The following is a 14,850-nucleotide window of genomic DNA, read 5'->3' as shown; positions in this document are numbered from 1 at the left end:
CACCCGAAACATAATCGAGGACCAAAAAGTCAACTGGAAAATAAAAGTCTTCCACCTTAACAATAACATCAGTCAGTATTCCTCGGGGATGTTTCGGTGTCTGGTCAGCCAAGACAACCGTGGTGGCAGCCGCACGAAGCGGTCCAAAGTCATACTGATCGTATAAACTGCCCGGGAGGATACTGATGCTAGCTCCAAGATCTAGAAGCGCCTGAGTCATTTTAAAATCACCCACTTGAATGGGTATAATGGGCGTTCCCGGATCTTGTAACTTTGGTGGAAGCGAACCCGAAAGGATTGCACTCACATTGTCGGTAAAATCGATTTATTTAGGAATCTTATGACTCCTTTTCTGTGTGCACAACTCTTTCAAGTATTTAGCATAGGCGGGAATTTGTTTTATGGCATCTAAAAGAGGTATGTTAATTTTAACTTGTTTAAACGTTTCCCACATTTCTTCTTGTTGCAGGCCTCGTTTTGATGCCATCTTCGCCTTTGATGGCGCCAACAAAGCATCGGGATATGGAACAGTTTTCACCTTATCCTTATCCTTAGAGTTGTTGGTGTTATCCTTCGGAACCGATTTATTATTTTTAGTTTCACTTTTGTTAGGTTTATTTAATTCAATCGATTCCGGCTCGTCATCACTGACGAGAGTTTCATCTATTTCTTCCACCACCCCATCAACCAACGGTGGTGGACCCCCAACTTTATTATCATATTTCTTACCATTACGTAAAATACTTACCTGGTTGACGTGCTTTTTCGAACTTGAACTGTGATGATTCGGGTTGACTGTGGTGTCGCTCGAAAGTTGGCCCGCATTTTTTTTGTAATTTCGCCATGTCTGAAGCGAGCTGACCAATTTGCTTCATCATTGCCTCCGACGATTTACCCGTAACTCGCACTATTACTTCGTCTCAGCCTTTTGGTCAGTCATAACATTCAATAACGCATCCAACTTCGAGTGTACTGAGTCGTCCGAATTACCCGAGGACCGTTTCTACTGATCTTGATTACCCGAAAAATTTTCACCCCGGTTACTGTCTTTGTTATACCCCCGATTTTGATTACTCGAACCCTGCTGATAACCGCTCCGGCGGTAATTACCCTGCGATCTGTTCTGGCTCGATCCTTGAAAGTTCGGGTTCAGCTGAGAAGACGCGTTCCCGTAGCAAAAATTCGGGTGGTTCCTCAGGCCCGGGTGATATGTGTTCGAATTGAACCCTTGGCCTTTGGAATCCCCGTAAGTATAATTAACTTCCTCGGTGTCATCCTCCACATCATCATAATAATCGGGACAATTTTCTGCTTTATGCCCGATTTCACCACAATCTTCACAAACTGGGAATTTAACACCAACTTTCCCGACCTCTCTTTTCTTACCCTTTTTCAACTCAGCCAATTCGCGTTCCAACTCAGTAATTCTTTCATATTCACTCATGACTGACTTAACTGACCTGGAGGAATTACCACGTCTTCATCTTTCCGCTGCTGCTTCTGCCTTGGAATCTTCACACATAAATTCCAAAAAATCCCAATTATCCTCCTCAGGCTGATTCAGCAACAGACCATTACACGAGGCCTTAAGATGCTTTCGGTCCTCTTATGTCAAACCATCAACAAAGCATCTAACCAGTTCCCACAGTTTGATCTGGTGATGTGGGCATTTCCTGATCATGTCTTTATACCGGGTAAAGGCTTCGTGAAATAACTCACCAGGTAACTGTGAAAAGTGACGAAAGTCAGAACGGGCCTCGGTAGTCTTCGACTGTGAATAAAACTCGTTTAGAAACACCTGCTGCATCTCGGCCCAATTTCTTATACTGTGCATCGGCAGTGAATTAAACCAGAGTTTTGCTTTATCTTTTAGAGAAAACTGGAATAATCGCAACCGAACTTCATCCTGATCGAATGTACCATCACCAATAGACCCGCAAATAGCCGAGAAATCGGTCAAGTGCGAATACGGATCTTCCGAAGCCAACCCGTTGAAATGAGGAATGATGTTAATGTAAGATGGCCGGGACTTAAAAGTTTGTTGTCCCTGCACTCGTTCCTGTGGGACCAACGGGGACGCTCCGTCTGAGATAGCCGGTCTGAACCGACTGTTAACACCATGAGCCAGGGCTATGTAATTTCTCCTCTGCCCCCCCCCCCCCGGGGTTTCCCATACCGCCCCGGTTAACTGGAATACCACGAACTCTTTCGGGCCGTTCTGCCCGATTTACCCTTTCTCGACCTCTCCCGTTTCTGTTGTCTGCTTCAGCCCGTCTTCAATTACCAGGCTCCTCCACCTCATTTTGATAATTATTATCACCCTAAATCTCTGGTTCACCAACCTCGTTCTCGGGCTCAGCTGCCCGATTCCTTCTAACCCATCGATCTACCTCATCATTAGCTGCCCGAAAACCTTCGTTTCTATTATTATCTTCCCCCTCATCCTCATCTTCAGTCGGAACACTCGATCGAACATCGTCAATATTTATCCGAACTCTGCAGTTGGGGTTATTGTTCGGAACTGATGGTCCCGCTTGGTCAAAGTTGAGGTTTAAGTTTCGGTTAAGGTTTCGGTTTCGGGTTCTGGATGCACGAGCTGAGTTATTTTGCTCGTTTTGGTTATTGAAATTGAGTGGTGGAGGTATGTTATCTGGGTGAAACTAGTTATTTTGTGGGAGTGGATCTTGGTTTTGGTTGTTGTTCTGGTTCTGGTTCCCGTTTTGGTTATGGTTCTGGTTTTGGTCTTCCATCTCAGAATTTCTGTTTTGTACTCTGTTCTGCCGAGCTAACCTCTCGATTTTGGGCTCGTAAATTAATGGAGACTGTCGGCCCGAATGACGGGTGTGCATAAACCTGTAATCTGCACAACTAACACAACCCGCGTAAAATACAGATAAATAAAATTTAAACTAAAATTTGAAAACAAAATTAAAACTAAAATTAAAATAAAAAATAAACACAAAAATCAAATAACACGAAAAACACTAAGCGCACTAACTCCCCGGCAACAGCGCCATTTTGATGACCGTCGTTTTAGTCATTCAAAAACCTAATTATTCTAAATAGATAGAGCAAGTAGGGTATCGTATCACAAGGAGTATGTGGTCATTGCAATTCGTGTAACAGGTTTAATATTATGAAGTAAATGGTTTTAGTGTTGATCACACAAGCAATAGTTTAAATTAAGAGAACTAAGCAACAAACGAACAAACGAGTTGTAAACAGTTAACAAAGCAAATCAAACCCGGGAATTCAAGTAAGCAACCAAACAGTATCTCATGCAACCTAACATATTTATTATTAACGATTAACTAAAAGCTGGTCAACCAGACAAAAACCTTAGACGTTAACAATTACTTTACACACGGCACTGGTTATCAAACAGTCCTTGCCAGCGTGACTCGGTTAAGGGTAATTGTACGTTTTATCGTATTCAATCTAACCAAACAGTTATATGACTAATTATCTAGCAACTGGTAACAGATCGTTCAGACCAACGTAAACCTAAACCGACCGAACACACAGAAATACTAAACATCAATAATCATATATCAATCGTCAATAATCAAAACATAAGTATTCTTAATCACAAGAGAAAAACTGTAAAGAGTTACAAATTATACATCTCGGGTGCGATTCTAGGAGATTAGCCGAGCCTAGACATCATTGAATCTTCGATATGGATGATAGAAATCATATGTAGGATCTTCACACGAGCTAGGATGGTAAAAATCGCCTATAGGACTGCTGTAAATCGCCTCTTCGTTGTAAAAACAGAGTTAGGGTTTTCAAAGATGCAAAATAAGATATAAACCAAAAATCCCGTCTGCACCCCCCATCGCGATACGCGATGGGGTCTTCAACGGTCCATCGCGTATCGCGATGGACCAGAAAGTCAAAGATAATTAACACCCCATAGCGATACGCTATGGGTCTTCAAGGGAGCCCATCGCGTATCGCGATGGGTCTCCTCGCCAGCAAAAATCATTAAACTTCTTGTTTCGCGTGCTGGACATCCCGGGTCTTCATTCCGTGTTACAACAGGTCCAAAATGAGTACTTTAACGCCTGTGACCTGAAATCCAATAACACACGTATGAAGTATCGATAGTTCTAAAATAAACAGTTAAAACTAAATAATAAACGAACTAAAACATATACAAATTAACCGACCATAATTACCCTCTCTCGGACGTAACTTAGGTCCGCCCCATCGTGGCGGAGGCATATAACCAGGTGTGGCGGCGGTGTCGACTTACCACATATGTAAGGATCCAAACAAACGTACACGACAGCCTGAGGGCTATCGATTACTTTTGTTTATAATGTTTTAGAGATACGTAATCTCGTGTAATCAATTTATTTGACTCGATAATACAAGTTATAACAATTGGGCGTATTCACCTTTTCAAATGACCAGCTTCACTTCACTGATCGGTCTTTCTTGTTATCTTGGACCTATAATACGAGTATCACCTTTTGTTAATACCAGATCTTTAATCTGGCTTATGACCTTTACTCTTTTTTTGTATAATCTTTACCTCGATTATATTTTCTTTTTAAACCTTTAGTTTAAATACACTTTCTTTCTTTTACAAGTTTAAAACATTTAGTATACTTGTTTATTTTTCTAACACTACGTTTTTTCTTTTTGAAGAAACGTATACTTTATTCTTTATTTATTATTTAAATAACAAACTTAAATAATAATAAAATTAGTAACAAAGGATTACTTTATATTTATATCTCTTTCTTTTATATTTTTTTGTTATATTCTCTTTAATTTATTCTTGAGGTATTGAGTATACCATCGACTAGGGTTTTAAGCCTTTTTAATATTATATTAATATTTTATTCCGGCATTATCACTATCTTGATTGGTTTATAACTCCCTAGACACTCGAGCAGCACTTCGACGCCTTTACGTTTCTCGAGCTTCCGTTGATCAACACCTTCTTTGACACGCAAATCGAGGCATGCCGGTCTTTAAACTTGTAGGCACGCACTTCGAGGCGGCGTCGGCTTGTCTCGTTATGGAACGTTCTTTGAGATAGTGTTGTCGGTGTAGGGCACGGAAAACGAAGTAACGTCGGACACGCTTTTCAAGGTAGCGAGAGGGAGTGTTCTAGAGAGAGAAAGTAGCGAAAACTGGTTTGAGTGATGAGTGAGAGGGCTGGAGCCCTCTATTTATAGGCTTATCTCAAGACCCATCGCGATACGCGATGGTCCAAGAGATAGGCTGTCGTGTATCGCGACGTAGCCCAGACGAGTCACCACTAGCTTTGCCACGTGGCAGACACGGTGCCACATGGTGACATGTGTCCCTTTTTCAGACCACGCCATCGCGATACGCGATGACGTTGGATCTAAGGCCGTCGCGTATCGCGATCGGGCCAGAAGACAGATTTTTCATTTTTGACCTTGGACTTTGCAACTTGGCATTTTTGATACGTTATTTTCACGATATTTCATATATTATTTAGAAAAAAAAGTTAAGAAAATATTTTACCACATACAATATACAATTTATACAAAAGTAGTAATATATATGTTGGTATCAGTCGCTATTCAGTTATTATGATTATTTATAAACATATAACTATAACTAAATATAAATATCGGTTACAGTAAAGAACTCAACCATCAAAAAAAACCTCAAAATCGTTCGACTAATTTTATTATTATTTTTATTGATATTCATTGTTTGTGATTACTCTTAACCGAGTCGCTGATGAAGAAGGGAGGGTTATGAATTATGATTCTATTTTTGTAATTAAACTGACGTTTACGTTGAAAAATTTACAAATATGTGTACAATACGTTCACGTTTGCCATAAAACAAAGCACAAATTGCTTACACGTGTCCATACATATGTGTCATCGCAGTCACCGTGTTCTTGTAGATATGTTTTTATTACTATAGCATTTACCTAATTATGTCATTATTAGTACGATTGGTTAGTTACCCGTGTAGCATACATGTTAGAGTAAGTATTTTTTTTAAATAATAACATAATATGAAATACATAAAAAAGGTATCACATATATAAAGATATATTATACGGTAAAAAAATTACATATTACGTAATTTGGAAATAAAAAGTTGTTAGAAAATTCATAAATCATAAATTATTTCTTTGTTATTTTCTATATCAAAACTTAGGTGTAAATGACTACTTTTTTAACCAACTCGTTGACCTAAACTCATTTTAATCTTAAACTGTTTTGACATGAACAATCTTTGATACTTTAATCAATTAAGAAACCCACCCGTTTCGTATTGGTTACTTATAAAATCTAATATTAATAACTAACGCAATATATTTTATATTAAACAAATTAACATGCTTATGATGGTATTAATTCTTTTAAGTTAAGATGAAATTATTAAAAATTGAAATGTATTTAATATGAGAGAGATGTGGGAAAATTTTGTAACGATAAATATAGTAATGACATGTGACATTTAGAAAGTTTTATTTATTAAATAGTATAGATACGTGTTTAAATATGTCAATATTTACCTAAATATGCCATTATTACCGATTCTTTTTTTCAGTTTATCTAAATATGTCGCTAATAAGCTTTAGCTTAACTGATATTAGAGAAGAAGTGAAGACTTAGGATGGAGACTGTAAGGTCTCAAGTTCGGATTATATTCCAATAGGGTTTTACTGTAGTGAGTATTCAGCAAGTTTTTCACAAACAGAAAATGATGAACTTCGACTACTCAACGCTAGCTGTGATCGTAAATGTATGGGATCGTTTTTATTATTAGGTTACCTGTTATAAACGGAATTGTTGGTTGGTCATTAAAAAAACACGTAAATATGTCAGCACTTGCTGTTAAAAAAACTTATCTTTTTTACTGGTTTTCAATTGGACTTCTCTGACTACAAGATAGCTCTATGATCCCCTGCTATAATAATAATCATTATTATTATTCACTCACTCACACATCTACATATAGATACACATATTGTATACTCTCTCTCTCTCATCTTGAAAAGATCATTCTTTTAGACCCCATCAGATCTACCTTCAGCTTTCAGTCACAACCCTTAAACAAGAACAGCAATCAAGATTCAAGAACCAAAGGTAAACCCTAAAGTTCAAAGCTTTATGCTATTAATCATCAAAGTTTGACTTTTTATTGGATTTCCTTCATGGGTTTTTCTGGGTTTGCAAGAATAGATTAGATAAGCAAATCTTTATCAGATCCCAGTTTATAAAGCTGAATGCTTTGAGTTTCTAGGGTTTTGACTTTGTTTCTTGAATTTGGGGTTTATGGTGATGATGAAGATCTGAGTTGGGTGTTAAGTTGATTGGATCTGCTTGTTTATAAGATCCCAGTTTATAAAGCTGAATGCTTTGAGTTTCTAGGGTTTTGACTTTGTTTCTTGAATTTGGGGTTTATGGTGATGATGAAGATCTGAGTTGGGTGTTAAGTTGATTGGATCTGCTTGTTTGAAGCTTGTGTTAATGTAATTGCATATGAATTGAATCGAATTCGGGTTTATGAAGTTAATTTGAAATGGTTAAAAACTTAAATTTTATGTATGCTAAGATGAAATTTGATGTTTGTTATTGTTATAACCAATAGTATGTTGAGAACTGCGAGAGCTGTATTAACCGAACTTTTTATTATATAAATTGACGATAATTTAGGGTTTATTTTTATTATTTTAGAAAAATACAATAAGGTTTAACAAACTACAAATAGCTTTGCAATTTGTGGGATTCACCGGGTACGATTGTTGTTTTTAAAAAACACTGTAGTGATTGTCTTTTTGTTGAAAAGCATATACACATGTGCACCATATGCACATATATATGCACATGTCCACAAATTTTTGTACCTTTTAAAGAAAGTTTAGGGATAATTGTTTTCACTTTTCCTCTTTTCAAGTGATATGTAAACATGTGCTTATGCGGTTCTCAACATATTAGTGGTTCTGAAAAGAAAGTGCTCTTCAGCTAAAGTTTCACCTTTCCCAAATGTGGGAATCTGAAAGTTAAATGGTTGGTCAAAATTGTATATATCTGCTCCAATTAAACCTAAAATCTTTACGTGTTTAGTTTGTTAGATTCTAAATAAATGACTTTTACATGTGTTTTAATTTTTTTTCCTTTTTGTTTTTGTAGTTTCACTTGACTTGTTGGATTCGGGACGACACGGTCATGTCAAATTTGGATATTTATTTTTCAAAGCTGACATGAAGTTGGTTATGATTGTGACCACGAGTGTCAAAATCTTGTTATGCCAACATTTATCATGTGATTGAAAGTTGAAACCACCAGATCAAATCTCAACCGTTCGATAATTAGCGATTTTACAGTTATTTCTGAAATGGAGAGGGAAAAATCCCAACCGAACATGACACACAGGCTGCTTACAGCTGTTTTACCGGTTGTCTTTATTGCAATTACATATGTTGATCCAGGAAAATGGGTTGCAACAATCGAGGGTGGGGCCCGTTTTGGTTGTGATCTTGTTGTACTTATGTTTGTTTTTAGTTTGGCTGCTGTTCTATGTCAATACCTTTCAGCTTCTATTGCTGTGGTCACAGGGAGAGATCTTGCACAGGTACATTTTTTGGTTTTTGTTCTATAAAATTAATTGATAGATAAATTGGTCAAAAATGATATTTTTGTGAAAATAGAGACTTGTGTTGTAAAGCTGTAAAAAATTATTAAAGTAGGTGTTGTGTGTGAAGTAAAAAGGTTGTGCAATATCTTCTTGTAAGATAGTCAAAGTCAAGTCAAACCATTAGTCATAGGCTTGTAAACGTATTCGTTTATTTAACTTTAACCAAACAAACAATTGAACACGGTTAAACGAATGGGGTTTTCTTGTTCATGTACGTTCGTTAAGAAAATGAGCATGTTCGTGTTCGTATATATTCGTTCATTAACAGTTAAACGAAAGGTTCATGACATACACAAATGACCATAACTAAACATAGATGAACGAACATGACTGAGCTAAAACCAGTTAAAATAACGTGTTTGGCTAAATTTTTAATAAAACTAGCGTTGTAGTTGGCCAAAAAAAAACTTAGATGAATATATTAATGTATGAACTAATGAACGTAAATGAATGTAAACAAACGAACACAAACAAACGTATAATTGAATGAACAAAATATTTTGTCATGTTCGTTTGTTTATTAAGTAATGAACTTCGTGCCGGACAGTTCACAAACTGTTCAGTGTTCACTGAACGTTCGGTTATTTTACAGGTCTAATTAGTTATGTAACAAGTTGGTTACTTCATTTGCAACTATTTCTGTTATTGGTAGTTAGTTTCTTAGTAGCAGTTATAGACCCATGTATAGCAGTTTCAGTTGTTAACCAATTCGTGCTCTATTGCTATATGTTTATGCAGATTTGTAGTACCGAGTATGATGCAGTCACATGTGTATTATTGGGAGTTCAAGCCGAACTATCTATGATCGCTTTGGACCTTACAATGGTAAATTTAATCCCTTTTAGTTACACATTTAATTTAACAAATAAATTGATCGCACTAATTTAACAATTCTCATATTTTGCAAGATTTTGGGAACCGCGCATGCGCTTAATCTCACATTTGGCATCGGTCTGTTTACTTGCGTCGTTTTGACTTCTCTTGATGCTTTCTTATGTCCAGTTTTCTTTATTTCTTGGTAAGCTCAAAGATATTATTATTATTATTAATATTATTCCAGTTTCTTTTACACATTTTCTATAATACTGATATGTTATATTGTTTTATAGAAGAATGGGAAAGCAAAGTTCATATGCATGTGGTTAGCAACGACTGCTTTGTTTTCATACTTCTTTGGGGTCATTACAAGTCAACGGGACACATCTTTATCAATGGGCGGGCTGCTAAATTTAAGCGGGGAAAGTGCGTTTGCATTAATGGGTCTTCTCGGTGCAAGCATCATGCCTCATAACTTTTATCTGCATTCGTCTATTGTGCAGGTATTATATATTTAATATATTTTCATATTAAAGTCGGGTTTTTTAATGTTTATATGAATCTTTGCAGCAACATCAGGGACCGGAACATGTTTCAAAGGGGGCTTTATGCAATGACCATCGGTTCGCCATTTTTAGCGTTTTCAGTGGCATTTTCGTCATTAATTGCATTCTCATGAACTCGGCAGCAAATGTATTTTATAGCACGGGCCTTGATTTGTCTACTTTTCAGGATGCTTTGTCTCTAATGGACCAGGTTAATTAATTATCTTTTATGTCGATTTCTTGTATATTAAATTATTATAATTTTGTTTTTAAAATCAATTTTTAGGTATTTAGGAGCCTAATGGTGCCTTTTGCTTTAGTTATCGTTCTAGTTATTTCGTATCACACAACCGCGCTGACGTGGAAGTTCAGTGGTCAATCGGTCCTCCTCAACTTTTTCAAAATCGACATTCCTGGCTGGAGTCATCACTCAACAATCAGATTCATATCCTTAATTCCAGCACTTACGTACACGTGGCATTCGGGGGCCGAAGGTGCATACCAACTTATGCTGTGTACTCAAATCATGGTGGCGGTTTTGCTCCCGTCATCAGTGGTCCCGCTTTTCCGTGTCGCTTCATCGAGATCAATAATGGGTGTGAACAAAATTTCACAATATGTCGAGTATATAGTTTGGGTTACTTATGTCGGGATTCTCGGGTTAGTGATTGTGTTTGTGGTTGAGATGATGTTTGAAACCAGTGACTGGGCTAGTAATTTGAGGTGGACAATGTGGGGCCCGTATGTTTTTATTCTCACGACTGCGAGTTTGTCCATTTTACTTATGCTTTGGCTCGTGGTAACCCCTTTGAAATCTGCAAGTGTCGTACCCAGTTTCAAAAGTGGGATGATAATAGTATTCAAGATATCGTTCCCGAATCATCATTTATTGAAGAAAAACAAGAAAACCCGAGAGAAATTCAAGAAATGGTCACACACGAGAGTGGTATTGATTCGGCCCGTGATTTTAATTTGCCAGATGACATTTTAGACTATGATAGCGGGCCTCGTTTGACCACCATTGAAGAAAACTCTTCTTATATCACACCGTCTTCATTGCAGCAGCCCGATGACTCACCAACAATTGTGGAAAGTGTTCCGAGCCCAGTTTTGAAAACTGAAGTAGATGATTTGGTTGAAAAGACGGTGAGAATAGATGGAACCCCGCATTTGGTGAAAGAGCCCGATTGGGAACCCGAAGAGCCACCGAAAACAGTACCGGTATCGGGAACAGGAACTGAAACGAATCAATCCCCAACCTCTAACGGGCCAGGTTCATTCAGGAGTCTTGGCGTGAAAAATGATGACATTTTGAGTGGGCCCGCGAGTCTTTCAAAGCTAGGTGGGTTAGGGCGGGCCGCCAGACGTCAGTTGGCTACAACACTAGATGATTTCTGGAAGCTTCTTTTTGATTTACATGGGGAAATGACACAAGATGCCAGACTTAACAAACTCGATAAGTTGCTCGGGATTGATTCTAAAGTAAACTTAAAGGCTAGCCCGGTTGTTACAAATATGACGAGCCCGGAAATCGATCCGGTTTATGGGGTGCAACGCGGGTCATCTTCTTTGTTGACCAGCTACCAACAGTTACTAGATGCGTATACAGCTAACTCAGGTCTAAATGTGATGGATCCTGAGAAACGATACCATAGTTTGCGGTTACCACATACTTCTGGCCCATACACGGATCAGCCCGCTACGGTTCACGGTTATCAAATCAAGTCATATATAAACCAGACCATGCAAAATTCTGATTACTTTCAAAGCCAAATCGAACCGCTATCTCCTAAATCACCGCCACTCGTTTCATCAAACTACAAATCTCCGGTTTCCGTGACGAAAACCATGCAAAATGGGCTACGACCCGTGAAACCACCTGGTTTTCCGGATCCAGTCGTGTCCAGAAACAGCTCGATGCAACCCGAACGAGCTTATCGCAATATTCAGCCCGTGGGCTCTGTTGAGAACGTCCACGAGAAGAAGTATTACAGCATGCCCGATATATTGGGCCTCCTACCGAATCGGGAATCCAAGATCGTACCTGAACGAGACGGTGGTTCGAGATATGGAACTCTCGGGCAGTCGGTTTACCAAAGCCCGTTATACCGATCCGGGACAATTTCCGGTTACGGTGGTTTATCTTATTCTAATTTATCCCGGGATGCAGCTGCTTACCACCCGGTTTCAAGTCACGGGTCACGGTTAGGGTCGGGGTCCGGGTCAGACACATGGTCCATGTGGTCAAAACAACCGTTAGAACAGTTCGGTGTGGCTGAAAAGGTCAACCCAAGGCCCAATTTGAGCAGTCAAGAACAGACTTCACATGCTGTGGATTCCGAAGGGAATCTTTTGAAGTCCTTTAGGCTTTGTTTTGTTAAACTTTTGAAACTTGAAGGGTCTGAATGGCTATTTAAGCAAAATGGGGGGTTAGATGAGGATCTTGTGGACCGTGTGGCAGCTCGAGAAAGATTTCTGTATGAAATTGAGGTGAATCGGGTGGCCCGTGGTGGGGGAACAAAAGTTGATGAAAATGAGTATAATAAGTATCTTGTAACATCGGTTCCTAATTGCGGTGAGGATTGTGTTTGGAGAATTGAGGTTATAAAAAGTTTTGGTGTTTGGTGTATGCATAGGATTCTCGAGCTCTCGCTTATGGAAAGTAGGCCCGAGCTTTGGGGGAAGTATACATACGTTCTTAATCGTCTTCAGGTAATTATTATTTTTTGGTTGCTTTGTACATGATTGAGGAGGTAGCTGTTTTGATCCGTTTATAAGCAAATAGGTCGTTCGGGCTATAAGTGAACAAGTCGTGGTCCAACCCTACACGAAACAGAACACAACATGCATACTCGTGGGTTAACACGAACACGACCCAGTTGACCACGAAAGTTTTTTTCTGTTTTTTTATTATTGTATTCACATTTTTAGTTAAGTTTTAGCACAATATACCCAACCAATTTAATTTGTTACATAAAACATAAAAAAAATTGTGTTAAAACAAGTCAACACGTGAAACCGCCGGGGTTGCGGGTTTGACTTAAAACTAACCCGACCCCATTTATCCGAAACCAGCAAATTTTGTGTTAGGTTTGTGTCGTGTTTTCATGTAGTATCAGAAATTCACACGCCTACAATTAGCCTAAAAAGTTGACGGGTCAAACAAAGTCTCCCAAAGTGTACTTATGCTACATAAATTCTCTATAATCGTTTAATTAAAGATTAGATTATTATTGGAACAATGTCGTTTTCATAATCATATTTATTGCGCTAGTTATTTATAAAAAATAAAAAGACAACTTTCTGGATATAAATTGTTTTAGGCCCGACCCACCTGACCCGACCCGCACTAGAGTAAATTTGAATTATTATTTCACTTGTGCAGGGAATAATAGAACCAGCTTTTTCAAAACCGCGTGTGCCAGCAAGCCCGTGTTTCTGCCTTCAAGTTCCCGACTCGTGCCAACGGAGATCATCACCACCCAAATCCCTCACCAGTTTGCCGCCACCGGCCAAACCAAGCCTAGGGAAATGCACTACCGCCGCTAGTCTCCTGGACATAGTGAAAAACGTCGAGACCGCCATCTCATGCAGAAAAGGTCGGCCCGGGACCGCAGCCGGTGACGTGGCATTCCCTAAAGGAAAAGAAAACCTGGCATCTGTTCTTAAACGATACAAACGTCGGTTGCTTGCTGTGGCTCCAGACGGGCTTTGCCGAAGCCCGTAGGGCTCCGGCTTGTTGTTGACTATTTAAATGAATCTTTTTTTTGGTTATCTGATATTTATAAGCAAGTTGTCTTTCTTAGCTACTGGGTTTTAATTTTTGTGTTCGGTTACATCAGTTATGGTGACGGCGGTGGTGGCGACGATGACGACAACGATGTTGGTGTTTCGGGCTTGGAAGAATAAGAAATGTTCGGAATAGAATAACGGAGGTTTTTTTTTTGGTAGGCCGGAAACGATGTCGTTATGTTGTGTAAATATTTCTAAGCTGGCGACAAGATGGTCTACTATCAAGATGAGATGTTGTTTGTGTTTGTTTTTGGTTTACTTTTTTTCACATAGAAACAAATATAAACTGAAAATATTTGGGTTGTGTTTTAATTTATAAGTTCTAGTGTCACATATTTGTTTGGTTACTATGATTTAAGTCTTTTACTATGAGTGTGGTATTGATATATAAAAGTACAAGGGCCATATATGTAAAGCAAATAAGCAATGTTGTTTTGAGGCCCAAAACATATAATTTAATGCATTATGTTTTCTGTGTCTGTTTTGTTAAACGGGTCGTGTTTGTAATCTGAAAAGGGAAGTTTAATGCAAATCCAAACATGAACCCGAACTTGACAGCTGGCACAAGTATGACTTGTCTAACCCGAACTGTTTTTGATTCCTTAATCTTGCATCTAATATTTGAAAACTGTTAATTTATAGCGAAAAATTGTGTTTAGATTATAAAAGTTGATGCGCATATCGACATCAAATAACTAATCATTTAAGTTACGACAAGATTAAACGGGCCAATTACAAGCACAGACGCAACCGGTTTAGCTCTAACGTTTGTGGGTTTGCACGAAATTGGTCCTGATCCATTTACATTAAACTCAAACCTGTATATTTTGTGTCATGTCAAACACACACATATATACACCTGTTGATAAGAGTATTTTACCCTTTATATGCTCTTTTATGATTTTCGTTAAAGTTCAATTTTGTTCTTTTACAACGTTTATTTGATAATAATGTTTTATAAAAATTTAATTACGTCATTGCGATTTACTTTTTTTAGTAAATGAAACTTTTAATTATTATAAAGAAAATGTGTTCATTATGGCTTAAA

General features: G+C 38.1%; 1 pseudogene across 1 annotated transcript; it reads left to right on the top strand.

Annotated features, from left to right (window-relative positions):
- Positions 1 to 6,966: 6,966 nt before the first annotated feature.
- Positions 6,967 to 14,131, top strand: LOC143561495 (ethylene-insensitive protein 2.1-like; annotated as a pseudogene). Its single transcript, XR_013140316.1, has 8 exons — positions 6,967 to 7,097; positions 8,145 to 8,586; positions 9,388 to 9,474; positions 9,558 to 9,671; positions 9,759 to 9,968; positions 10,036 to 10,221; positions 10,297 to 12,722; positions 13,396 to 14,131. The product of XR_013140316.1 is annotated as an ethylene-insensitive protein 2.1-like (transcript).
- The last annotated feature ends 719 nt before the right edge of the window (positions 14,132 to 14,850 follow it).

This window comes from Bidens hawaiensis, unplaced genomic scaffold (assembly GCF_021521415.1).
Source record: "Bidens hawaiensis isolate Kalapana, Puna unplaced genomic scaffold, B.hawaiensis_p1.1 tig00020692_1, whole genome shotgun sequence".
Classification (NCBI taxonomy): domain Eukaryota; kingdom Viridiplantae; phylum Streptophyta; class Magnoliopsida; order Asterales; family Asteraceae; genus Bidens; species Bidens hawaiensis.
Note: the sequence above shows the minus strand (reverse complement) of the source record. Positions and strands in the feature narration are given on the sequence as shown.